This window comes from Pseudonaja textilis, chromosome 2, assembly GCF_049901715.1.
Source record: "Pseudonaja textilis isolate UNSWEBS1 chromosome 2, rPseTex1.2, whole genome shotgun sequence".
Lineage (NCBI taxonomy): Eukaryota > Metazoa > Chordata > Lepidosauria > Squamata > Elapidae > Pseudonaja > Pseudonaja textilis.
The window spans coordinates 233,570,627-233,597,826 of record NC_141991.1 but is presented as its reverse complement, the minus strand read 5'-3'; positions in this window follow the sequence as shown (position 1 = coordinate 233,597,826).

Below are 27,200 nucleotides of genomic sequence, written 5' to 3'. Positions count from 1 at the left end.
AAAATTTCCGCTACCAGTTCTCCAGAATTGTTCTCCAGAACCTCTGAATTGTGCATGAGGGTAAGATATTCAAAACAGTAATTTTAAAACATCCTGACAGCTTGCAAAATTATAAAATCTCACAATATTCTGATATTTTCCATCCAAAGATGATAGTATTTTACTGTTCTTGTCTTCAAACTTGGTAGTGTTTTAGTATTCTTGCCTTAATTTCTCACAAGATTTTGGAGTGAGAATGCAGAAATCTAAAAGGATTTCTCAGTCTTGCAAGAAAAAGAATAATTATTTTCTATGTTGATGTTCTTTTTGTCTTTTTTATTATTTCACTTCGTAGTAGTGCATTATAATTATATTGTTTCTCCCCTTTATATTTTTTTTCAGGCCCATACATGAATTTGTTAACTATATCACCTGCATACCAGCATTGTTTAATTTATACTTCTTTAATGACATATGTAAGCATGTGATCTAAATCCAGAAAGTTCTGAGTCAGCATCATTTTTTTCCCCCTTTCTCTCAGACTATAAAAGTTTGCCCTCTGTATTCCCCAGGATAACTAGGTAATTTAATTAAGCATTTCAAAGGAAAGAAATAAATACCTTTTTTTTCCTTCTGAACCACAGCTGAAATTATTGGTCCTGAATTTTCATTGACTTGTCTCTGTTTTTGTTATTTGCCGGTCTCCCTGTTTATGTCGAATAACCTTTAGAGTCTCTCTTCTGAAATAATAAAGTAAAAGCTTCCTGTTCTATTGATTTGGTAAGACCTATTTTTTGCACTAATAAAATGAAGCCTGGTTTGATAAAATAGACTTTTCCAACTGGTGGCTAAGGGTTGAGCCCTTGTCTTGACAATTTTGGAGGAGGTCAGCTTAGAGTAAGTGGGTCAGATCTGTGGTAAATCAACCCCCATGAACAAATCACTGGACACCATAAAAACCAAGAGTGGTTCTTTAAGAGAGCAGCTTGACCTCTCCTTAACCAGAAAATAGCATCTGACCTTCCAGTGACATTTATCACAATGTTTCAATTAAAACTTGCCAGCCAAATAAAGTGACACATTGCTCTGCTAACAGTTGACCTTGTTATAGAAAACACAATTCATTCAAGAAGGGGAGAAGGAGATTCTGTTTATCCTATGAATATGAATCTAAGAATCAATATTTAAAAGAAACACCTATAGACAGCTCTCCAAACTATAAAGAGGACAGGGTGTGAGTTATCTTAAACTTTGCCCTGTTCTGGGTGCTATTAAGCAGCATATATGATTAACAGTTCAGATGAACTCCATAGTACCCAATTTATTTTCTTTTTCAATGACTTCATTGTCTTCTTATTAAAAGTTGCCTACTTGAAATCTCAGGCTATGAAAATTCTTATTTTAAGCCTCAGAGATACCAAAACAACTCTTGGCGGTAGTCTGTAGTAACAAATTGGGCAAATTCTGCATGCAGGTAATTGATTATTAAGAATAATTTTCAACATTAGAAAATTATTTGGCCAATGTTACATTCATTTGGTAAATCTGTTGATTAGCCCCAGATATTATAAGCTGCATCCTATATCCATTTGGTAATTTACTATCTCCAAGCACTAGGTTTATTTATGAATTGGGGTTAACAAACTGCAATAGTAGGGTTTCTATTTATTAAGTTTACATGATTGGCAGATGTAACCCACTGAGATCCAGAGACTTTAACCTGGATCTTCCTGGTCCCAGTTCAATACAACACGATGATCTTGTTTTCATTTAATTCAAGTAGGCAGTCACTAACCCAGTTAGATCTTCTCATCAGTGGCTTTAGAGTACCATTGTACTGGAAATAAAGATTCTCTACCAGTTTGCCCAAATAGGACCTAATATACATTATTCTAGGAAAGCACCAATAAGATTTCATTATATTGGGGTATTTAGTTAGTTAGTTAGTTAGTTAGTTAGTTGTATTGATTTTTGTACTTAAATTCTTTAACCATTGGATAAAAAGGCCTAGATGTGTTAGGAATCAGGCAACATATAGATTTAATAAATTATCATTAATTTTACTAGTTGCAGAGTTTGCCATATATTTAAACTAGATTCAGCATTTTGTCTGTCTATCAAGTCCTTCATAAAGACAGTCCTTTAAACTATAAACTAACAATAACAACTGTAGGCAGATATTATTGTTTGAGGGTCATAAAGATATTGTCACAGTATTTAAAATGTTCCAAGCAAAGCTGCCTTTTGCAGTTGACAGGTGGTGATCTTGTCAGTGCCGAAAGAGTTCAAGGTGTTTTTCAGATGTTTTGGAATTGCCCCCAAGCACTTGTTATTATTGGTACTATCCTTGTTTTCTTTTGCCACAATCATTCTATTTTCTGAATGTTGTATTTTCTTATTTTTTCCAGTTCTTTCTCTGATATTTTCAGGTACTACAACACATACTTTATTCTCTTTTTTATCAATAGTTATTAAGTTTGGATGTTTGTCTGTTTGAATGCTACAGTCCTGGAGAATTTTAGTGTCTTCATTTTCTATTACTTTGCCAATGTTTTGGACCTACCAGTTCTTGCTTGCTGGCAAATGTTATTTTATGAATAAATGAATTTTTTATTGGCCAAGTGTGATTAGACACACAATGAATTTGTCGGTGCATATGCTCTCAGTGTACATAAAAAGAAAAGATAGGTTCATCAAGAATCATAAGGTACAGCATTTAATGATAGTCATAGGGTACAAATAAAGCAATCAAATCATCCTAGAAAACAGTCAATATAAATCATAAGGATAAAGCAACAAAGTTACAGTCATACAATCATAAGTTGGAGGAGATGGGTGACAGGAACAATGAGAAGATTAATAGTAATAGTAATGCAGACTTAGTAAATAGTTGGACAGTGTTGAGGGAATTAGTTGTTTAGCAGACCTCTTTTTGACTTGTGCATATAGAGGTCCTTGATGGAATTTCTTGTAGCTATTTCAAGGCCCATTATTGCTACTTTTTCCATGCTATTGTTTTTAGCATGAAGTCTGTGCAATTTTCTTGCAGCAGTTATTCTTCTTCTTCTTCATCATCATCATCATCATCATCATCATCATCATCATCATCATCTGTCTCATTAGCCAAGGAGAGAACAATAGCCTGGAGCCAACCAATACTTGAAAACCTATTTCATGCTGTCAGATCATAACTCTAAATTCTGTAATGAAAAGTGTTCATATTCAGGCCATTTCATTAGCATTTGAAAGAAGGATTGAGGACCGATAACTGATATTAACTTCATAACCATTGCAGAAATTTAATTGTAAGAATCTGCTTGAAATCAGTGGTGTCCAAAGAATGGGAAAAATAAGAAATATTAGAAAATATGAAATCATAAGAATAAAATAATAAAGATAATAAAATATCCAATAATATTTACATTGTTATATGAGCATTAAATAATTATACAGCTTTTGTCTATTTTAAGCCTAAGGAAGAAGGGTTCAACTATCTTCCAAAGCACCTGAAAGCAGAACAAGAAGCAATGGATTAACCAATTAACCAGTGGAACAGCTTGACTCCAGAAGTTGTGGATGCTTCATCACTGGCAGTTTTTAAGAAGAGATTGGCCAATCATTTTCCTGAAAAGGTATAAGGTCTGCTGCTTGAGCAAAGGTTTGAACTAGAAGACTTCCAAGATCCTTCCAGCTCTGCTATTCTGTTATTCTCTCCCATCCCAGTTTATTATTTGAATGTACGCCTACTTGCTGGCTCCCCATCTTGAGCCACACAGCACCACCAGCTCTATGAAGGCAGGAAGCCTTAATGAAGCAGTACAACAAAATTATGAGAAACCCACTTCTTCCTGTGCACACTGATCTTCCTCATCTATCAATTGGCAGGCTTAAATCCAGGAAGCCCTGTCTGGCACTCACGCAACAGCTGTCTAAAAACTTTGACATCAACTCACAGTGAAAAGCCAAATGGGCTGTTTAACGCCCAGATGCAGGCAGTTATGTAGATGACCCTCAGTGGTGGGATTCAAATTTTTTTACTACCAGTTCAGTGGGCATGGCTTGGTGGGCATTGAGTGGCTTGGTGGGCGTGGCAGGGGAAGGATACTATAAAATCCTCATTCCCTCTCCATCCCATTAACTTGCTTTCCAGCTCTGTTGTCCTGTGCAGGGCAATAAAAGAAGACCCAGATGATCAGGTGGGACTTAGGAGGCAATGAATACCTGGTAGTGGGGCCAGTCAGAGGTGGTATTTGCCAGTTCTCTGAACAACTCAAAATTTCCTCTACTGGTTCTCCAGCACTGGTCAGAATCTGCTAAACACCACCTCTGATGATCCAACACAAAAGTGCCAGGTATTGACCTTCCTCGCCATGATTGGTCAACTCTGAACAGGATCCGTATCCAACATGGCATCTGCCAGGATTCGTTGTTTAAGTGAGGTCTTGTCTCTACCCCTCAGTGTGACGGTGGTGCTCCTTGACAAAATATCCATCACATTGTGTCCAAATGTCCATCAAGAGATTTCAGTGCTCAATGTCTGATTTTTTTTCAACATTAACGACCCTGTCCTTGAATGGCCGGGAGGACTGGACATTAACATTTGAACTACTATAAGTCCGTGTATTTGCCATATGCTAAATAAAATAAATTTGAATGCTGCCCCTCCAAAGATTTAGAAATATACCACTCAAACTTCCCATGACTGCTAAGAAAATAACCTTGAATATTAGAATATTCAGAGAAATCTTTTTTTAGCCCTATGTCATCCCTCTTATTTCTTTTTTTAAATGTGTGTCTGTGTGTGGTTTTGAAGTTTTTTGGCAAGGCAAATTCAAGTTGACAAGCTGCATTTTCCTTCTGTATTTGCATGACCATGATTCATTGGGCTAACATCTGCATTCTGCGAGACTGCAGAAATTGGACATATTTTAATATATACCAAAGAAAACCCCAAGGAAGCAAGCATAAGGTAGCAGCCGGAGGTTTGAGGCAGAGTGGCCTCTTTCCTCTTGCACTATTGTGCTCTTCCTGTGGGAGAGCTGCAAATTAGCAGATACTTAAACCAATATTCTCTTCAGAAGAAAATAGCGGGTTGGAACAATCCTTTCCTATTGCATTTGCAACCTGATTATACTCCTATTTCGTTTTTTGTGGCATGCTTGAAGAATACAATAACTGAGATTAACTATATTATACCCTGACTTGTGTGATACACACTATATAATTTAAATAGGAAGAAAAATCAGCAGAAAAAAAATATTATAACTCCCCACTCCTCACTTTAAATTATATGGTACAAGTGACTTATATTAGGCAATATTTGCATTCTCACATTTTAATCTTCTAGCTTTATCTTAGGCTCTGGATGTGATGTTTTGGAAATTTACTCATATGTGTATGTTCCAACAAGGATTAATTAGTTTTAAAAATTGGTCCTTTTTAGTGACACAATAGTGGAAATATTTAATTTGTGTAATATTAGTAATTGAATTGTTAGGTAAAGAGGACCAACATTATTAAAAATGGAAGGCAGAAATCCAAATGAAATCCATTACATCTGGCCTTTTGTCTGTTCCACAATGTCCTCTTTATATTTTTAGGGAAAGCAGGAATTCTATTCTATTCCAAACAAATTTTCAATTAAAATGGTCACTATTTAATGAGATCATCAAATACCAACCTTCCAATCTTTTCTTATATGAAATTGGATACGATTTGGGGACAAAATGTTGACATTTCATGAAATTTCTGGATTCTCATTCAAGATACAATAAGAATGAGATGTTTTCAAATAAGACTATGCAATCTCAAGGGTGAGACCATTGTATCTTGCCAGTAAGAGTTTCACATTTTTAGATATATTTTTTAAAATCAAATTTTATTTATATTATTTTTCAGCAATGAGGCCTTTTTTCTGTCTACATACTTTGAAAAAAATCATTGACAGTTGTATTAGTTATTCCTTCATGAAACCTTAGCTAGAATATCCAAGTTGAAAAAAAAATGAATATAAAGTTTTAGAAACAAAGCTTACATTTTGCTACTTGTTCAGGTGGCCAGAACCAATATATTTTAATATGTAAAAAACTTACTAAATATGTAATGGAAGAATAAACATAAGGGAAAATGCACTAAGAAACTAAACTAGCCTCATCCTGCAGCTTTTAAACATCTTAAAAACTTTTTTGTTGAAAACTTCTTATGAGACAGGAAGCCAGGAATATGTGTTCCATCTTAGTTGACAAGTTGTCATGTGTCAAGAACCTTACTCTTAACTTTCCAAAATTCAGACCTTCCAATGGCGAAACTGTAAAGATCACAAAATAATACCAGTATTCTTCTATGAGCATGTTCTCTATTCTTAATCCCTTTTTACAACATTATTTTGCTTTTCTTATAAATGTTAGGAAGCTATTCAACAACAAAGTCACACTTTTAAATCTCTGCATAATGCAACTTTTGAACATGCCTCAAAGTTCCACATAATAAATAACAATGATCTTATACAATTTTTGGAAGTGTAGAATATTAAAAATATCAAACTATAACTTAAAAATAATGGTGGTCAAATCTAACAAAAACAATCTTTAATTAAATATTTTTTCAAATATTTCTAGGATTTCAGTCATGTAATTTATTCATCTATTTTCTACATTTTTAAATATATCTGATCCAAACGCACTTTAGTTTTCTAATATTTTGTTAAATTTAATAAAAACTAATAACATTTAGAAATAAATTAATTTTACATCTGTAGATGCTAACATTACCAAAGAGTGTGTATATCTTTTCCAATTTCTTCAAAAACTAATGCATTTTAATAAAGGTGTGCTAACATGTAAAATCAATTGTTCCATTTTTATTATCAATATAAACTGCAATTGCATTTATTAATATTTTGTATGCATGGTTTGACTCCATTTAGACTGGAACACTTAACTGATCTCACTGCCGTTACAATATAAATCAATGAAGAAAAGTGAGCATTTTGATTTATTAAACTGATTTTGAGCCATCCAAATTGAGTATTCAGTTTGACTTCTGTTTTTATCTAGGAATTTAACTTGATCTGGAGATTCAGTGGAAATGGACTTGAATTAAATTTTCAAACTGAAGGTTAAAACAGCTCAGTTAATATAGTGCAGCACTGATGGAGTGTTATACCGTTTTTTTTTATTATGGTCAATTCTAGCTGACTTTGCAAAATACAACTAACACATTTTGTACCATAAAAAGTTCCACTCCAACTTGCCATATTGCCAACTTGCTATCCTAAACTTGAGAGTTTCAAGGCAGAAACACATTCAGAAATAGCTGCTCATCCAGCAACACAGTTTATTTGGCCACATTGAGCTCTATCATCAACTAGTCGGAAAAAGATCTCTCTCTGTGTACTTGCATGAGTGCATCTTCAAGTTTGTGCTGACTCCTGATAATTGACTGGATTATTCCTTTTTTTGGCAAGATTTCAGAAGTGTTTGCCTTTGTCTTCTTCCTAGGGAAGGGAGGGAGGGAGGGAGGGAGGGGAGAGGGGAGAGAGGGAGAGAGAGAGAGAGAGAGAGAGAGAGAGAGAGAGAGAGAGAGAGAGAGAGCGCAATTGACCTAAAGTCACTCAAGCTGGCTTCTTGTCTAAGGCAGGATAGAATTCCTGATGTCCCAGCTTATAACCTGATGCCTTAACCCAGGGGTGTCAAACTCATGTTGTCATGGTGGTTTCACATGGTATATTGTGATTTTTTCCTTTTCGCTAAACCAGGCATGGGTGTAGCCAGATGTATGTGGCCTGTGGGCCACAAGTTTGACACCCCTACCTTAATAATTGCACCAGTGGTGGGATTCAAAATGTCTTACTACTAGTTCTGTGGGTGTGGCTTGGTGGATGTTGCATAGCTTGGTGGGCATGATAGTGGAAGGTTACTGCAAAATCCCCATTCCCTCCCCAGCCCACTAACCTGCTTTCCAGCTCCGTTCTCCTGTGCAGGGCAACAAAAGAAGACTCAGCCAATCAACTGGGACTCAGGAGGCAGAGAATAGATGGGGGTAGGGCCAGTCAGAGGTGGTTTTTGCCGGTTCTCCAAACTACTCAAAATTTCCACTACCAGTTCTCCAGAACTGGTCAGAACCTGCTGAATACCACCTCTACATTGCGCCAGACCAGTTATAGTTTATAACTATATTTCATTTCATATTATTACAAGGAAGATATTGAGTAATTTAATACACTGATGACAGTCCACTCTAAACTTTGGGCAATCATTCTTTATCTCTTAGGCTATAGTCAGGTTCATCAGCAATTCGTCCTTTCTTCTAAAAATTTGGTTGTGATAGATGTAGTGAAGTTGACTACTTCAGTCTCCTATTAATATTAATAGTATTGCCATTTTTAAAATAAATGTATAGAATGAAGATTTAAGAATCAATTAAAAATAGAGACTTCATTTCATCTTGCTTTATTATTGTAATATTTCTATTCAGCTTTGTTCTAATACACTTATAATTAAAACATCAAAATTACAAGTTTAGGCATACAGAATCAATTTCTACAGTAGATCAAAAAATACTGAGACTAGTTTGGTGTGATCTGTAAGACTATTAAGAGGTGTTAACACCTAGATATCTTGTGCCTTAACTCTCTTACCAGAAGCCTCAAGTCATTAGCAATTGTAAATCAAACCAGTCAATGGACATATAATAATCTAATTAGCTCCATTTTACCAGTTCCTTTAAAAGATATTTAAAAGTGATGCTTTTTTGCCTGCATCAACAAGTAAGGAAAAGCATGCTGGGCTTAGCATGTGGGATACTCCTTTTACCAGCAATAGCCATGGAGAGAGTTTGCATTTTTGTCAGGAGAAGTAACCTGGTTTGTGTGCAGATGACACATGTGCCAATTGGGAAGCACAGAGTTGGGGCATACAATATATACTCTCTCCTGAGTCATATGCCCTGGTGGGATTCACATTTTTTTACTACCGGTTCTGTGGGTGTGGTTTGGTGGGCGTGGCAGGGGAAGGATACTGTAAAATCTCCAGTCAGAGGGGGTATTTGGTGGTTCTCTGAACTACTCAAAATTTCCACTACCAGTTCTCCAGAATTGGTCAGAACCTGCTGAATACCACCTCTGACCAAAAGAAGAAGGAGATATGTATACAATGGAGCATTCTAAGCAATGGAGGAATTTAATTCCTTTTTTTCCCTCTGTAACCTTTGGACAATTGTGGATGAATTTTGATCTTTCTTTTGCTGGTTTCTCTCACTATTCCAAATTAAGGTCCATTCTGTTCCATTTTCAGAGAGTTACAGTCTAATCCATCTTTACAAAAAAAATTCCATCAGGCATTGGATTGGGAAAAATAAATTAAAATATTCATGCAGTAAGGTTTACATTAAGAATGGGTGGATTATGACAGCAATTCCCACACACATAAGATTATATGTCAGCTGTAACCATTAGGTAAAGAAGATTATAAAAGAAGAATCATGCTTACGGATAACCAGATAGTACTAAAAGGACTGACATAAGGAACATAATGGTAAGGGAGAGTATCAAGGTCTGTCCTAACAAGGCAGTTCTTCTTACAATGTTTTTGGCCCAATGTGTCATAGGGCTGGTCCTGTCAGTATCTCAAGTGTTCCCAAGCACAGATGGTATGGGTAAGGAATGCAGAGAGCTAGTGGCATCTGCAGTTGGATAGGAGTTAAACAGAGCAGATGGTGGATGTGGGATTAGAAGCCAACCCATTCCACGCTTGTAGGAAGGGCTTCCACTGCAACATTTAATTTGCCATCTTACCTTTTTTGACCTCCCAGTACAAATGGCAGAAGAAAGAAAAGAGCTATATGTTATTATACATTATAAGGAAATGTATGAGTCAGGTTCCAGTCCATACTAGTTTGTGATTTTAAAAAATGAACAAAGATCCTTTTCTTCATTCTTTGTTTCTTCTTCTTTTAGAAGAAAGCATACACTTACTGAGTAGCATCATAGATCAGTGTGCATAAAATGCTAATAGAACAAATAGAATAATGTCCAAAAATTATGACATCTCTGATGGTTCTTAAATCAGTTTCCCTGACTTGCGCAACCTCCAGATGTGCAAAATTCAATTTCTAATGTACTCAGTTACCCTCAAGCTGCCCAATAGTTAATTCATTCTAAAGGTGAATATTTGCCCTAAGATTTAGCCCTTGTCTTCTGTCCTCATGTATACTGAAGGATGTGGTCACTCTTGAAGTGCATTTTATGGAGAGGATCATCGCATCTTTTTGAAAAGAAACATGATTGGCTGTTCCTGTCCATTAACATTCTAGAGCAGGGGTCTCCAACCTTTGCAACTTTAAGACTTGTGGACTTCAACAAAAGTCACAAGTCTTAAAGTTGCCAAGGTTGGAGACTCCTGTTCTAGAGCCCCCCCACCCTCCACCCACCCCCAAAAAGCTGTTAGTTACAGGATAGACAAGAAATACCTTTTGAATTGGAATCTGAAAACAGGCAGTAAATAATCTGATAACAGATTTTGTATGCAAGTTTCAAAGGAAAAAAATCACAGAATAAAGGAATTAAAAGCAGCATCCCACTATTTAGTTTATGACAGATTTATGATAAAGTGGCTTAACATAAACTTTAACAGTTTAAGAAAGTTTAAGGATGTGGAATACATTTTGAAATTTGTCATTCACCTTTAAGATTTCAAGGAATTTTAATATAAAAATGTGAGTACACATACATGTATGTATGTATATACAGACAATATATATTCTCACTCACTATTTTATTGTGTGAAACACTGATAGATTCATTATAAAATCAATGACTCTTTCACATGGCAAAATAGTTTATAACAGCTGGAACATCTCTGAAAGACACATGGAGCTCACTGGAGCCACCCAGGCAGCCAATTAAGAGAAAACATCTATTAAGTAAAAACAGGGAAGAACTATTGATTTTCTTAACCCCATGAAAAGAGAATCAATTAGATAAGAAAGACTAATGTTATGGCTGCAATTTAATAAACCTGACATGAAAAAAAGGAGGGCTATTGATTTCTGACATGGAATTTTGAATTTTATTGAAATAAATACTGAACTGCGCTTGCTTCAGAACCATCTTACCCAAGAAGAAGTGTTTACAGGAGTAAATGCCTTGAACAGTCTAACATCTAAAGGCTTTGACAGATCTGGTGATGATAAATTAAAAAGGAGAATCAAAATAAACCCTGCTCTATGTGTGGGAAAAAAAGCACACACAGAGATTTGGAAGGACTTACTATGTTTTCCCAAAAATAAGACCCTGTCTTATAATTTTTTTTTGCCACCAAAAAAGGCACCAGGTCTTATTTCGTGGGGATGTCATCCACTGACAAACCTCACTTGTACGCATTGCCCGAACCTCCTTTTCACTGTCAGAGGTCTTCAGGAATGTCTTCTGTGGATGCCAAGGCTTTCCTGAAGACCTTTGCAGTTGATTAGAGAGCTTGATCCAGAGCTTTATTATCAGCTACAGAGAACTTCAGGAAAGCATTGCCAGCCTTGCTGGCTACAGAAGAAATGGGCCAACAAGGCAGGTGTTAGGGTGTGCAAGGCCTGGCTACAACTGTCCAAAGGAAAATAGTAGGGCAGCTCCATCCCCCATCCCCACTCGAGCTGAGTTTTTATCCATCCACTCTGGAGAGGGTGGAATCTTAATTAGGGCTTACTTTGCAGGGGGTAGGGCTTATATTGGATGCACATGTAAAATCAAGCTAGAACTTACTTTCAGGGTAGGTCGTATTTTTGGGGAAACAGAGTAGTAGTGCTAGTTGGCATATTAAATTGCAGGAGACATTGATAGAAGTTAATATATCCTGGTGAAGGATGTTTCTGCCTCTGTTGTTTGTGTGTCTCTCTTTCCACCCTTTCACATCAAGTGCTCCAGACCACCACCTGTCATGTTCAAAAGCAAAGTCAGTTTTGCCAACCAGCCGTGAATAAAAAATAAAGCTTTATATAAAACACAAGGGCATATTATGCACCATTGTGTGCTGGGCTAAGTGCTAATTTATCTGGCTTGTTCTCTTCAGCAAACATTCACAGAGGCACACGAAATAATTCATCTAATTATGTAGCTATTTGGGACAGAAACAAAGCAAGGGGGTGTTTTCTTCTTCTTCTTTTTTGTCTGATGCAAAGGTACCTGAGGCAACAATACCTTTCTTTGAAAAATATAAAGAGAAAGAAAGAAGAGCTGTAAAGCTGTAACAATTTTAAAAACAAATGCAACTTTTGCCAGAACCAGCTGCTTTTCATAAATAGATGAGTACTTGCATTCATTTTTTTTTAATAGACCTTAATTGGAAATGTCGAATAAGCCTTGTGCCTTTCCTACTGAAACATCTGGTGTAAAATACTTTTATCCATATATTCTTTTTGTGCTTTTTTTCTTCTATTGCTTGCATTTGATCCCTTTTTTTTTCTTGTTGTATATATGGTCCTTTTCAGCAAGAGACAGCTGCTATTCACATTAATTGCCAGGGCAGTCAATTATACTTTAAATAAGCCTACTTGAGGGCAAATGGTAGCCTAAATTATACTATGGGCCTTCTATCTACAAAGTGTTATATTAAAAAATTAATCCACGGTAAATATTATTCAAAACAATATATCTCATCAAGATATAAGAAATGGCTTTATAGCTTTAGATTAACAAATACAAATTAATTGACTTTTGCACTGCAAGGATATTTTTTTTTATGAAAATAGACATTTTTTTTCAATGTATCTCTTCCTCTTTTACATATAATTTTAACTAGTGTTTCTCTGACATCTTAATTCAGTATAATGACAATTAAATGTTAGCCCAGTGGTCACCAACTGGTGGTCCTTGGACCACTGGTAGTCCATGAGAAAATTTGGGTGGTCTGCAGAAAAATTATTTCCATTTTTTATATTGCACTAAATCAGGGGTCCTAAAACTATGGTCCCTGGGCCAAATATGTGCAATGAACAGATGCTGCAGAGAATCTCCCGCTTTTTGTGTGGGTCAGAGTGGGGCAGAAATTCCAACTCCTAGTGTGAGGCTTTGGGTGAAGGCTGAAGGAAAATGCTACTGGGGTCCAAGAGCTGGAGGGCCTTGTTACAGTGGGACTGCATCATGGCCTGGAACTGGCTGACCATCTCATCTCGCTGAACCTCCAGGGGCCAGTACCTAGCCTTGCACTCCCGCAGGTCTTCCCTTTACTTGGAAAGCCTATGCTTGTAGTCCTCAGTGAGGTACTTCTGCTGAGCCTCCTTCTCGGTCAGATCCAATTTGAACTGAGCCAGCTGTTTTGCCAACTCTCGTGGTGGCTGCTCCAACAACTGCTTCCTGTTCGGGCCCTAAGGAGCCTGGGCAGGCAGGAAGGCAGGCAAGGAATGGCTGGGAGGGGAGGGGTGAGTAGTAAACAGCAAGGTGCCCCTTGATGTGAGTGACATCAAGTTGCCCATGTCCACCCAGTCACAGGACCATCTAACCACACCCACCTAACCAGTTATTAGGCAGATCATATTAGCAGTCCGTGGGATTTAAAATTATGAATTTAGTGGTCCCTGAAGTCTGAAAGTTTGGGATCCCTGCCTTAGTCAGTTCCATAGGTAGATGGATTAAAAATGGATGTCTATAAATCTTAGAACATATCTTCATTGAGCATATTAATTTACCTGGTTCTTAAGGGCAGCGTTTGAAAGAAAGCAACTGTCTTCTTGATTTGAATCAGCTTTGTAGCCTTACTAAACTGATTAGAACTTAAAAGAACAGTTATCATCAGCCATGTGTATATTTTGCATAATAGCACTTCATAACTTCTTGCAGCCCCCATGCTACCAGGATCCTCTGGGAGACATAAAATGATCCAGATTTACACAAGCAAACTGACCCTGGTGTAAAATTAAACCAATTTGCATTTCATGAGTTGTCACACTGAATGACAGATTGAACTAGTTAATGGGATGGGACTCTGAGACTTGGTACATTGGTCTTCCCAACCTGGAATGATAGCAGTTGAATCCAATTCTTCTAGAAAGCATCACACTGAGAATCAGTGCTGCAAATGTTTCCTTCTAGCAATGAGCTATTCATGCTTTGATTACCAAAACTTTGGAACATTGGGATGAAATCATTGGCTTGATTTTTCTTTTCCTGCAGAGCATCATGGTTCTGAATAGCAGTATAATCAACAGAAGGAAAAAGGTGAAAAGATTTTTGTTTTTTTTAATTTTTAACTTGGTTATAAACATTAATGTAATTTATTAGACATTGGCTAATAAAACTGTTCAGTGGTAGTATTGGATTCCACTATAAAAAATGAATGAATGCAGAAGAAACTCATTTCCAAAGTCCCATATAAATAATAATTTATTACACTTGAAGCGAATAACACATTTTCTATTCCCAACTTAACATACCTCACCGAACTACTGTAGGAATAAAAATGGGGAAATATATTTTTTTAAACAACAACAACCCTGTTTCAGAATCCTACCTTAAACTACTTTAATAAACAGAAATATATGAAAGTGATAGATAAAAATCTTATTTTATTTTAAAGTCATTACTTCAAATACTTTGACCAGGCAATGCTATGTCAGACCATTGTGGGGGTTTTAACTGTATTTTTCCTGTGGATATTTTATTATTTAAAATGAACAGTATTTCCTAATCTGGAAACAGCGACAGGTTTTTTTTTAAAGAGCTTTAATATGTGTTTAACAAAGCAGTTCAGCCTCATTGTGCTGCTCTCTTGCCTTTCTGTGGCTCAATAATAAACAAAATATTGCCATGCATGAAAGATATGCAGAAAAATTTGACTCTGGACATAAATTCTTGCCATTTTCTTACACCAGTAATAAAATATGAGGGGCATGCTGCATTTGAGATCTGAAGATCAGGTGCTTCAGATCAGGTGTGTGCACAGGCTGCTCTTGTGGGTATCTCCTTCAAGAAGTTGCATTGTTCCTGACTTGCACAAACTAGCGAGGCAATCCCAAGTAAACATGTGCTTCGCAAGGCACCTTGTCACACTCTATTGGTATCTTCTTCACTCAAATATTTATTTTCCTGTGATTATATGCCTCATGTGCAAGCCCAGTTAAAGATGCAGCTCCTTACATGTGTAATTGGTGCGCTTCTCCTGTTTGAAAAGCATATTTTCAGATCTGGATTCAAAGTGCAGCACATCCAGTGAAACAGATACACATTGGTTCACTCATACTTGAACAGTAATCTCTAAGGTGACATTTGGTGTCTAAGGATACCTTTCCTTGAGATATCCCTGAATCATACCTCACCTGGTCAACATCCAATTTCTAACTTCGCAAGAATAGCGATGGGCTCTGAAAGTCTTAGAAAATAAAAAAGATGCAAGCCCAATGTTTGGTTTGGAAACATATCTGCTCAATACAAGGAAAATGGTAAGAGTGGACTGGGGGATAGGAGTAGAGGATATAGTCAGTCATATAAGTGTTTAATTTCTCTGTGATAGTCATTTTACAAAAGACAAAGTCCTTCCACCCAGCAGTGCAAGTATTCACAATATGTTCTTTCAAAATTTTAAATTATGTTCATCAACCTCAAACATTTAGGGACTCCTGAATTAGAATCATTGAGAATTTTGGAAAATACTACGCACACACTTATTTAGAGTGTGTGTGCATGTGTGAACAGGAGCAGGACAATAATGTAAACCACAGGATGCTGCTAAGTGACCACAGTGAGGACACATGATGGTGGATCTGGATCATAGGTAGTTTAGGTAGATTTTCAGGCAGGTTGTAACTTTGAACTGACATTCACTGCCATTAACTGACTGGTTGTAAGTCAAGGACTACCTGGATAGTGGAGGTTGTCTATAAGGAAGGCAATTTGATTAGAGTCTCAGGGGACAGCACACTTATTACATTGTTTTGGTTTGTTGGATTTATGTGCTGCCCATCTCCTCTGGAACTGACTCTTGGCAGCTTACATTAGAGTGTAATTTTTCACTGTATATCATTTCGCATGAGCCTATTTCCAAAGTGACAGACCAAAGTCATTTCACAAGAACCCCTCCAAAATTTGCTTCTACTTTTCTGTTCATTCCAATGCCACTGGAAAAGGAATTTAAATCTAGTGCACTTTTCCCATCCTTTTGTTTTGTTGTTATTAGTTGCAAAGTCATGTTCAACCCATCGCAAACCCATGGACAATATTCCTCCAACCCTTCCTGTCCTCTACCGTCCCCTGGAGTCCATTTAAGCTCACACCAACTACTTCAGTGACTCCATTCAGCCATCTCATTCTCTGTCATTCCTGTGATGACCCGGGGCGTGCCCCCAAAATAACAAAGTCACAAAAGTTGATAAATTCCCTTTAATACCTCCAACTTGGCCCCCAATGTCCAGGTATCCTCATCTGGAGATCAGTCTACAAACAGTCTACAAAGGGAAGAAATGCAGTCCAAACCCAAAGTACAGATAAAGTAGAAATATAAAAAAAAAAACCAACACAAACCACACTGAAGTATGTGGAACATGACAGGCCAGGATAATAAATTGTAGACTTCCAAAAGATAACGAAGCACACACAGTTGGGAGGATGCCAAATCCCAGATAAGCCTTGACAAAGATAATGCACGCTTTGCTTCCAGCAAGGTGCTGTTTGCAAATGCCCTTCTTATATCCTGTTCTCCCAGCTGCAACTAATGAAAGGGATCAAGGCCTTTTTCTCTCCTGTAAGCCACATTGCTCCCTTCTCTGTTCCTCCCTGTGTGCCCTAGATTGAAGAGGGGGTGGCCTTTGGTTTTTCTCTGAATGCCCAGCTGGACTGTGCCCTTCCCACATTTCTTCCATAGCCACCGGAGCCACACTTCCACTCCCTGTCAGCTGCTCAATCTCCACCTAAGAATTAGACTCCAACAAGGGCACGGCAATCCCCTACTTCTTTTGTCCTCAATTGTTCCCAGCATTAGGTTCTTCTCCAGTGAGTCATTAGGTGGCCAAAGTATTTGAGTTTCATCTTCAGGATCTGGCCTTCTAAAGAGTGGTCAGGGTTGATCTACTCTAAGACTGAATGGTTTGATCACCTTGCAGTCCAAGGAACTCATAGGAGTCTTTTCCACCACCATAGTTCAAAGGCCTCAATTCTTTGGTGCTCAGCCTTCCTTATGGTCCTTTTGTTTTAGCTGGAAGCAATAATTAGTCCCATCTGGAAGAGTTAACAGATAGGAAGAATAACATAGGTAAAAAGGGAAGCAGGTAATAGATTCTGAAACAGCACAGCAACACAAACACACCTAGAAGGAGATGGATGCTTAATGAAGTGCAATTAAATGCAGCAGCATGGATTCTCCATCCCCTTATTATGGACAAAAGATAGTATTACCGCACTGGAAAGATAACCTTATGGTACCTATCACTCAATGGATTGAGAACCTGATTGTACCTGCTACCTCGGAGCAGGTTGCCTATAGATGTAGACTTTGTATGGACAAATATAATGAAATGTAGGAGTCATTTATATAAAATATGGTGGTTAAAACATGGTACTTATATAAATGTACTAGAAATATATATGTGCTTGAAGAATAATTGCATTAGATTATATAGATTTGTGACTATTTACTGTTAAAATGATATGCTATACTTTTTTCTTTGTATTTTTCTACTTTCTTTTAAAAGCACTTCTTAGTTGTTATTTTCTTTTCTCTGACAATTGTATGTACTTTTCTTTTTTTTTTGCATTTCTTCCATTTCTTTTTTGTCACTATTTTAAAACAATAAAAGAATAAATTAAAAATGTTAGACCCAGTAGCAACATTTATACCACTACCCAAGTTTTATAAGCTTTACCTTAGCTAAGTTATGGATGAGCCCAGCCTCTTTAATTAGTATTATGTGGAACCAGAACATAGGTTAATTCACAAGTGAATTGTGTGAACCCAACCAGAATAAAATAGCAGAAGCAATCTTGAGTAATAGATGAGCATAGATTTTACAGAATTCTTACTTAATTCTTAAATGTTTGAAAACACCAGTTGAAACAAAGAGGAAAGAGTTACAAATGAATTTGATGGCTGTAGTGTGATACTTTGGTGAGGTCCTTGATGTTCTTTCTTGTTTTCTTGCAAACATTTCATCACCCAACTAAGTAACATCGCCAGGGTTAGAAGGGAGTGGGGTTTGCTCTCTTTATATACACATGACTAGCCCTATCAATGTTGGTGGGAGTGTTCTTGGTAGGTCCTTGATTAGACTGTTATTTACTGTTTGATTGTTTGTCAGAATTGGTGATTCCTTGATTGAAGTATTGTTTACAGCTTGATTATTGGTCCAGTGTTAATCCTGGTGTTAATCTTTGCTTATCTGGATGTTGATTGCTAGTGTGATACTCTTTGATGCCTATTTCCCAATGTGGACTGTAGTCATCATAAATTGTCCATTTGTATTCTACCCTCTATTTTCAATAAGGTCTAGACCAGGGGTCTCCAACCTTGGCAACTTTAAGGCTTGTGGACTTCAACTCCCAGAGTTCCTCAGCCAGCATAGCTGGCTGAGGAACTCTGGGAGTTGAAGTCCACAAGCCTTAAAGTTGCCAAGGTTGGAGACCCCTGGTCTAGAAGACAAAACAAACTGAAATTCTCACAATGCTGAGTAGGCAGTTACTGAATGTTTGTCAATCTCTATTGAAATATGTAGTAATATCCGAAATACCTGTCCTAAGTACCTGTCCTTGTGCCACTTTCAGGGAAATGGTAGCTTTTCTTCCCAGATTTGAATGGTTCTAATAGGACAAAAGTCTCACACTAACTTATTTATAGTGGAACCTCAGGTCGCGAATGCTCCTCTTTGTGACCAAATCAGGTGACAACTAACAATTTGGAGAAATTGTTGCTTCTGATCGCAAACAGATCTTCGGGTGCCAATCAGTACAGTGATTTTCCTTGCCCTGGCGATTTTCCCTTCTGCACATGCTCAGAAGTGTGAGAACATGTATAGACGGTCGTGCTTCCGGCCACAACCAAATCGGGTTATGACTATAGTCCTGGAATGGATTATGATTGCAACCTGAGGTTCTACTGTATTCCAATTTCTGTTACTTGTTACAATGTTACACATTTTGGTAGCTTTAACGTGAATAACTTGATTAATAACTAACTAAATAGAGAAAAATACAAATTTCTATCCAGATCTTTCTAATTGGTTGATTAATGCTGGAGATAAAATGAGTGTTCAGCATCCATACACTTTCTTCTCCTTTTCTCCAAATTGATAAAAGTCAACTTTTTTCTTTGGCTGTTTCTTTGCTTTTTATAGGTAGCAGTTTTAATCACACCTACTTTCTGTCTATAACCACCTCTTAAATCCTTACTTGTCTGTACTGAAGTAAGTCGTTTTTACAAAACTGATACTGTACTTGTTCTACCAATTCTCATTCCTTTAACAAGAGTGTTTGCTTTCAGAATTTCTTTGAATGGAGAAAGGAATGTTTGTGAAATTGCTGCTAAGAAATATGCTTACAAGGCTGAATAAGGGTGAATATCACATCTTTTGATTGTTGTACAATCATCCTTTCTTTGTCACACCCTTTAGTAAAAAAAAAACCAAGGGAAGATTACAACAGAATTCTTTCTTCTGAGTTTTAGTCACAATATAAAAGTGAGAAGAAGGATAGTTTTAGCATGAGTGGTTCCATCAGTGATGAAAACATTAAAACCATCATCAAGATAAATTCAAAAGTCATTCCAAATGACTTTTGATGAGAATAAAGCAGAAAAAGGGGGGAAACCCTTCTTTTGTAAGGAAGGAAACCAGAAAATTGCGAGAAGATTTTAACATAGCATTATCTTGTTCTACTTTCTCCACAATTGGATTGCTTTCTCTTCTTTTCTCAACTTTTTCCCTGTGGTAGATTTTCATTCTGAAGCTTGATGCAACTTCAACAATAAGAGACACACACAAACACACATACACAGCCAGACAAGTACATTCTCAAACATGCTTTGATGGATGGTTAGAATGATACATTGAACTCAGATCATTGGTGTAGTTGTTTTTCAGCTTAGATGAGAATCCATTATATTCATTCCTACTTACCTGATAAGCAAATGAATTTAGATGAATTCTTCATTTTATGATATAGTATATAGACAAGAAGTAGCATTTAGACAAGTTTATTCTGAATTCCAATAAAAATCAATTAATCACTTGAACCATAGGTGAAATGATACATTTAAAATTACAAATAGAAATATTAAAATTATTATATTTTCAGTTGTTTGGGTGTGAATTACATTCCTTCATTACAAAAAGCTTCACTTCAGAATATCAAAGTAGCTGAAGACAGCAGATACCAGAATGATTGGCTTAAAAATGTTAACATTTATTTTATTATTTACTTAAATATATAGACACAACAATAGTTACATCAAAAGATGTGTGTCTCTGGGAGTGCATATACATATGACTTTTATAACTTCATTCCATTATTTGACAATTTTGACAGACATTATTGATTTGGCCAGCCACTGCGGCTAACTATAAGGGGACAATGTGACAGTTTTATGTAACAAAAGCCAGAGTGTCATGTCAGCTGAACAAAGTGTTGTACAAAGTGACAGCAGGACAAAAACGCCTTTCAGACTTAATTTTCTGCTTCGTTCCTTCTCTCCTGAAATGCAGTAGGTGACACAAATTAGCAGGATTGAGCAAAAGGTCTACCTTAGCTTCCCTTGTTATATACTTGATTCTTTTTCCCTGAAAGCAGTGTGTGTGTATGTGTGTGTGTGTATCTTCAAGAAAAAATTGAGCAGCTTATAGTAATCAACCAACCCCTATAGGAGAAAATATATCCCTTATCAAGAAGCTTTATATATTTCTCCCAGGTGGCTTTTGGGAAGGGATGAAAAGGAGGGAGGAGGCCCCCCTCTCCTCTTGTAGGTCATGCCTACGAGACACATTCTGTCAAATCTTAAAAGCAACTACAGCTTTGCCTGTGGGATACCTATAATTATTATGCAGCACGGCCTTATGCCTGCTGTAGCTCATTGTTCCACTAACACAAGCCTGAATGAGAACACTGGCTCCAGGCTGTGAGTTGATAAAGTGCAACTTTTCGATTTTGCTCCAGCATTGTGTCAAAGCCATGAGTGACATCTTTGGCCTACCTTTGGGCTGAGCAGATTGAATCTGTCACACTGAGTTAAACAATGACTGGAGGACATAACCTTAGCAGGCCCTGTCATTTTTTTCCTAGTAATTCAATCTACATTTAATCAATGAAAGTAATTTCTTGTTTGTTTAAGTCTCATATTTGTGGGTCTTGAGGATTCTAAAGAAACCCTCTTCTACCCATACTTCTTGAACCTGAGCTAGCACATCAGCAGTAAAAGAGACCATAAGACGAATGGCTCTTACATATTATAGTCTCTTTCATTTGTATTTGATATTTATTGTTCCATTACCTTAATGTTGCTAACCTGTAATATTTAATTTATTTACTTATTGACTCGTTCATTTATTTTTAACCCATTGTAACTGAAAGACTCTGAGTGGTTGACATATATACCAATAACATGTCCATGGTTCAATATATTTTAAACAGTTAATCAAAAAATAAAAATCATAAAAATAAAAATCATAACAACAACCAATAACCAGATAACTACAAAAGTACCATTTAGACCCTTTAATCATTTGTTCAGTTTTTCATTCAGATAATTCTAAACCTAACTGGCAGAGGAAGTTATCATCTCTATCTCTGAACTGGCTATTCTGGGGAATAATGTATCATGTTTCCTGAACAATATCCCATGATCTTTACTTTGGATGAACTGGCCAATCTCAACATACATACAGAAAAAATGAGATCACATATGGTAAGCATCAACAAACAATTGGAACTGCATTCAACCCAAAATGGCATTATAAAAACCAAATCTAGTAAAAAAGAAAAAAAAATGAATTTCTTTAAAAAATTTCACAAGCTTTCTCCCAGAGACCAAGATTTCATGTAACACTCTATCTGCTTAGCTATTTAATGCAAGAATATCTGTGTCCTATCTAGCTGCTGCTTCATACTTATAAAATAATTGTTTCATCAACTTCCACAACAACAAATTATCATATATAAAATAATCCTCCCAAAAGATTATGTTATATATGCATCTGATGATAATACATATAATTCTTAAGATGCATTTTTTTCTGGAGAAGATAAAACTGATGAACATCTCACAAGGATTAAGTAGATAATGTAATTCCTCTTGCTATATAGTAAACTATATTATTCCATATTTCATATATACGTTGGGATGCCTTTTTGTCTTTGTTTCAAGCCATTCCTCTTAATGAAACCAGCCAGGAGTCACTTATGCAAGTTCAAGGACTTTATTGATCGGTTTGCTGGCCTTAATCAAAAGCTGCCTTCCATTCCACTCATAGTGATTAAGTATAAGAGAGCCTGACATTAAGCTCCTGAGTTTTTATTAGTTGCATCAAACCAAGCAGTCAGCATTTCCAACCTGACATTGCCGAAGAAAGACAACAATGTCAGAGAAATTTTGGGGATTATAGAAATGTTGAATGTTTTTGATTAAACCTATGTAAGTCAACATAGAAGCAGCACAGGAAGAGAAATCCAGTTAAGGCTTTCTGTGTTTTGGAAATGAAGTGTCCATTCTTCATTCTTGAATTGTACATGGAGAGGCATCCATAGGAAACTGCCCAAAATCAATATCATCAAGACAATTGCATGGGAACTACTGTCCTTTTGACTTTTTAAAACCTTTCCTATAGATGACACCTCTCACATGTGTGGACAGATGGAACCAGATTAATCCTAGATTTCAGAAAGGGTTTGTTCATCTGTCTAGAAACTTCTGGCTTTTGAAATGCCAGAGGACAATATGCTTGGACTGCAAAAGAGAGTGAAACAAAGCAATGCAACCATTTTGCCTTTAAAAACAAGGGGGTTATTTTATTTTATTTTATTTTTTATTTTATTAAATTTATTGACTGCTCATGAAGCAGATTGGAGGCATAATTTGCTTAAGGCTTCATTAAGGAAACTTCTTTTCCAAAATCTGCACAGTCTTTCTTAGCATTTTTCAAGCTTCTAATGATTCAAACTTTAGAAATAAAGAGAAGGTTGAATTCTAAATTGAATCTGAAACCTATACTCTATTTTAATTTCCAACTATTCAGCACATCATCCCACCACAGGCATAACCCATAGGAAGCAAACTCAAGAAGTGCTGCTTTTCTGAAACAGTAGTAGGGTTAACATTTCCTTGCAGCAAATAAGAGAACAACTATTGATAAAAACAAATAAAAGTAGGCTATCCAATACAATCATTATAGCTCATGGCCTTTGGATTAAAATTAGAAAAAAATAGTCCTAAAAACAAGTCCTATTTATTAGATAAAATATAACAAGAAAAGAAAGAAAGAAAGAAAGAAAGAAAGAAAGAAAGAAAGAAAGAAAGAAAGAAAGAAAGAAAGAAAGAAAGAAAGAAAGAAATTGGTATTGATGTCATTAAATCTGGATCATAACTAAAGGAATAAATGAGGAAGTATTTTTTTTAAATGGATTGGGAGGTTTCACAACATTTCTTAACTTGAGGTTAAGATGTGGTTAAGAATTCCTGTAGATTTCAATCTCAATACATCTGAAGGTATTTATAAGACTTTACTTCTAAATATACTTACTGTAATTCAGAATTAAAACAAATATTGCCACCATTTTTGAAAACATAAAATTTTGCTAATGATGGTTTGTTTCCAGCCTTAGGTGAAGTCAAACAGGTTTTCGGCATTCAAACAATATAAATAGATTGACCATCTTTGTAGTAGTCTCCCGTCACTGGAATAATTTTCCTCCAAGATGCGTGTTGATCTTATTAATGGTTAATAATTCATTAATTCATTAATGGTTTGAGACAAAATGATAGAAACAGTTGTGTTCAAGAGAGCAAGACTTTTGATGACAGCTACAAGTTTATTTGCAACTTGTAATCATTTGTTTATCTTTTATTGATTTTATGAATGAATTTATGATTTTTTTTATTTCAAATGTAGGCTGTCTAGAATTGGAAGAATAGTCAGCATATAAATGCAGATATATATATAAATGTACAAATGGTCCTCAACTTTCACCTGGTCAATTAGCGACCATTCAAAGTTACAACAGAAAGTGATTGACAACCACTCCACACACTTACAACCATTACAGCAATCCCATTGTCATGTGATCAAAATTTGTGCACTTCACAACTAGACTGTATTTACAATGGTTGCAGCATCCAAGGTTCATGTGGTCACCTTTTGTGACATTCCCAGCTGGCTTCTGACAAGCAAAGTTAATGGGGAAAGCTGGTTTCACTCAAGAACTGTGATAAAAGGTCATAAAATCAGGTGGAGCTCATTTAGCAACTGTCTTGCTTGGTAATGGAGACTCTGGTTCCAACTGTGGTCTATCTGTAATGAGAAATACAGCAGATCTCTAGCAAATATAAGAAATTAACATTTGGCGAAATCAACAGAGACTGAACTTGATCAAGTTATCTAGATGAAGAAAAATAAATTAAAGTTGTTGAAACATCCTGAATATGATTAAAGTCTGAAGTGGTGTAGCATATCCTGTATAAGCAGGGGGTTGGACTATGAGACCTCTAAGATACCTTCCAACTCTGTTATTATATTCTAAAGCCTGTGCAAAAGTGCACAGGGTTTTAAGCAAAATGAAAATAATTGTTTTAATAAAAAATAGAAAAGAATGCTGTAGTAAATGCTGTAGTTTTTTTTGCTTCTCAATATTGCAATTTTATGTTAACTTTGAAACCTCTTCTCTTGCCAAAATTTCAGGGAAGGTTGCATTTTAAAATAATTCATTGAAACATTCTACAAAATATACATATCCTCAAATATGTTGATTTTTTTTTCTTAATTGAGAGTGACCGACATTTGTGCAATTTTACCATCCCATTAAAATCCAATTTCTACTCTGGAATGTGAATTGGTGGATCTTTTCACCTTAGCTGATAGTTTCCTGCATTAATTCAGAGCTTCATTCTAGCCCTTGCAGAACAAAAGGCATTTCTGCACATAGTTGGTGAAATCTTCACAATTCTGCTGTTAACCTACTTCTCCTCAAATGACTGACTTCAGTCCAACGTGCACACTGTGGATTTGAATAGGGCAATAGCAGGAGACTAATTACACTGGCATTTCAGAGAAATTACATGATAAATTTGCATTGGCTGTGTCTGCATCCCCATTCATTTCCCCTCTGCGTGCATTGATGACTTGAATAAAGAAGGGAAGCAAGCTGCTGGCTAAGTTTCAGAATTCGGATGGCCATTTTGTAAATTGTCATATAATTTTATACAATTTGACTTAAATTTCAGAAGGAAGGAAGGAAGGAAGGAAGGAAGGAAGGAAGGAAGGAAGGAAGGAAGGAAGGAAGGAAGGAAGGAAGGAAGGAAGGGAGGAAGGGAGGGAAAGGGAAAGAAGGAGGGAGGAAAGGAGGGAGGAAAGGAGGGAGGGAATTTCAACATTTATCCTTCTCTCTGCAGCTCTGCATCATGTGAATCTGAAACAAATGTTTAGGTTGGATTGATAAACCAGATGCAAGAATACAGCAGAGTTTTTCAAGATGACAGAAGCAGAAATCAGTGCTCAAAATGAATGACAACCAAAGGGAAGATCATGAGGAGAAAGAACATGGAAGAAATAACCTTTAACATCTGTAAACTCATGAGAAGAATTGACAATAAACCAAATAAAAAAGAATTAGGAAGAGAACTTTTAAATGTACCTTTCCTTCAATACTTAGCATATGGAAGAAGCCTTACCTTAAGCTGTCCATTAGTATTTATTCTTATTTATTCTTATATTTATTTCTTATTTCTTCTTATATTTCTTATTCTAACAAAAATGAAATTCAATGTAGAGAAAGGTAAAGTCTTACATGTAAGCAAGAAAAACCAAAAGTACAGCTATAGACTAGGGGAAACCAGGCTTAATAATAGTAACTGTGACAGGGATCTTTGAGTCTTAGTGGACAGCCAGCTAAATATAAGCCAATAGTGTGCAGCAGCAGCCAAATAAGCCAATGCAATCCTAAGCTGCTTTAACAGAGGGATACAATAAAAATCAAGTGAGGAACTATGCTATTCTAGAAAGCCTTAATAAGACCATACCTAGAGTGCAGTCAATGCCGCTCACAGAATAGTTGTGTTACATATGTCATGTAGCTAGCACCATTTATTATGCATGCAACAGCATTTTGTACCTGTTGAAGTTTCTGAATGCTGTTCAAGGGCAGTTCCATGTATATGTTACTCAATATTTAAATTATATTGTTGTTATTATTATTTTATATTATGTGATTTATAAACTTGAGAAAATAAGCCATAGTTTCCTATTAAAGATTGTTCCAAATCACACCTCATTATTTCTCAGCTCTTTGAAGAGATTCTGTAGGATGATACTGATAAGCAGAATAGTGATCCAAAAGCCACTGCTAAGGGATTAAAGCACAAAACATGCTAAACTAAAATTTATTTATATCTATATTTATCATTAAATATTGTCAGAAACAATAAATCAAATTAAGATTGGTTAACTAAATGTTCATTGATTACCTAGAAACATAGACATTTGTTCTCTGATACACGTGCATGCACACAGACATCCTCCCTCTCCCTCATACATACACACACACACACACGCACACATAAAAACACACAAACACACACACATACTGTAGTGTAAAAAAGGACCACTTACCATGCAATCATTTCTTCTCTAATCCATTGTATATTTCTTAAAAGAAAAGGAATACAAAAGCTTTATTTGGATACAGACAGCATATAATTTAATTCTATCTTTCTGCCTAAAGTCTTCTAAAGAAATAATAGATATAAGCCAAGGACTAAGGACGATGTTTATAAACCTTGTTGATCCTTTCAATACATCTATGAATAACATAAGATAAGAAAAACTCATGTTGAATATAAGACTAAAATGAATACTCTTCATAAGAAAAAGAAATGCATATTGAATGAAAAGGTCAAATCTTCCATTTTGTGTACATAAACTGTCAACATTCTTCACATATTGTGAAAGGAAAACTGAGGTCACATTCAAAGCAACTCTGGTAGCCAAGAAGACAAATAGCAAAGCTTTTAGAAGGCTGGGGAAGGATGTAGTATAAATTTATGGAATTCTTTGGG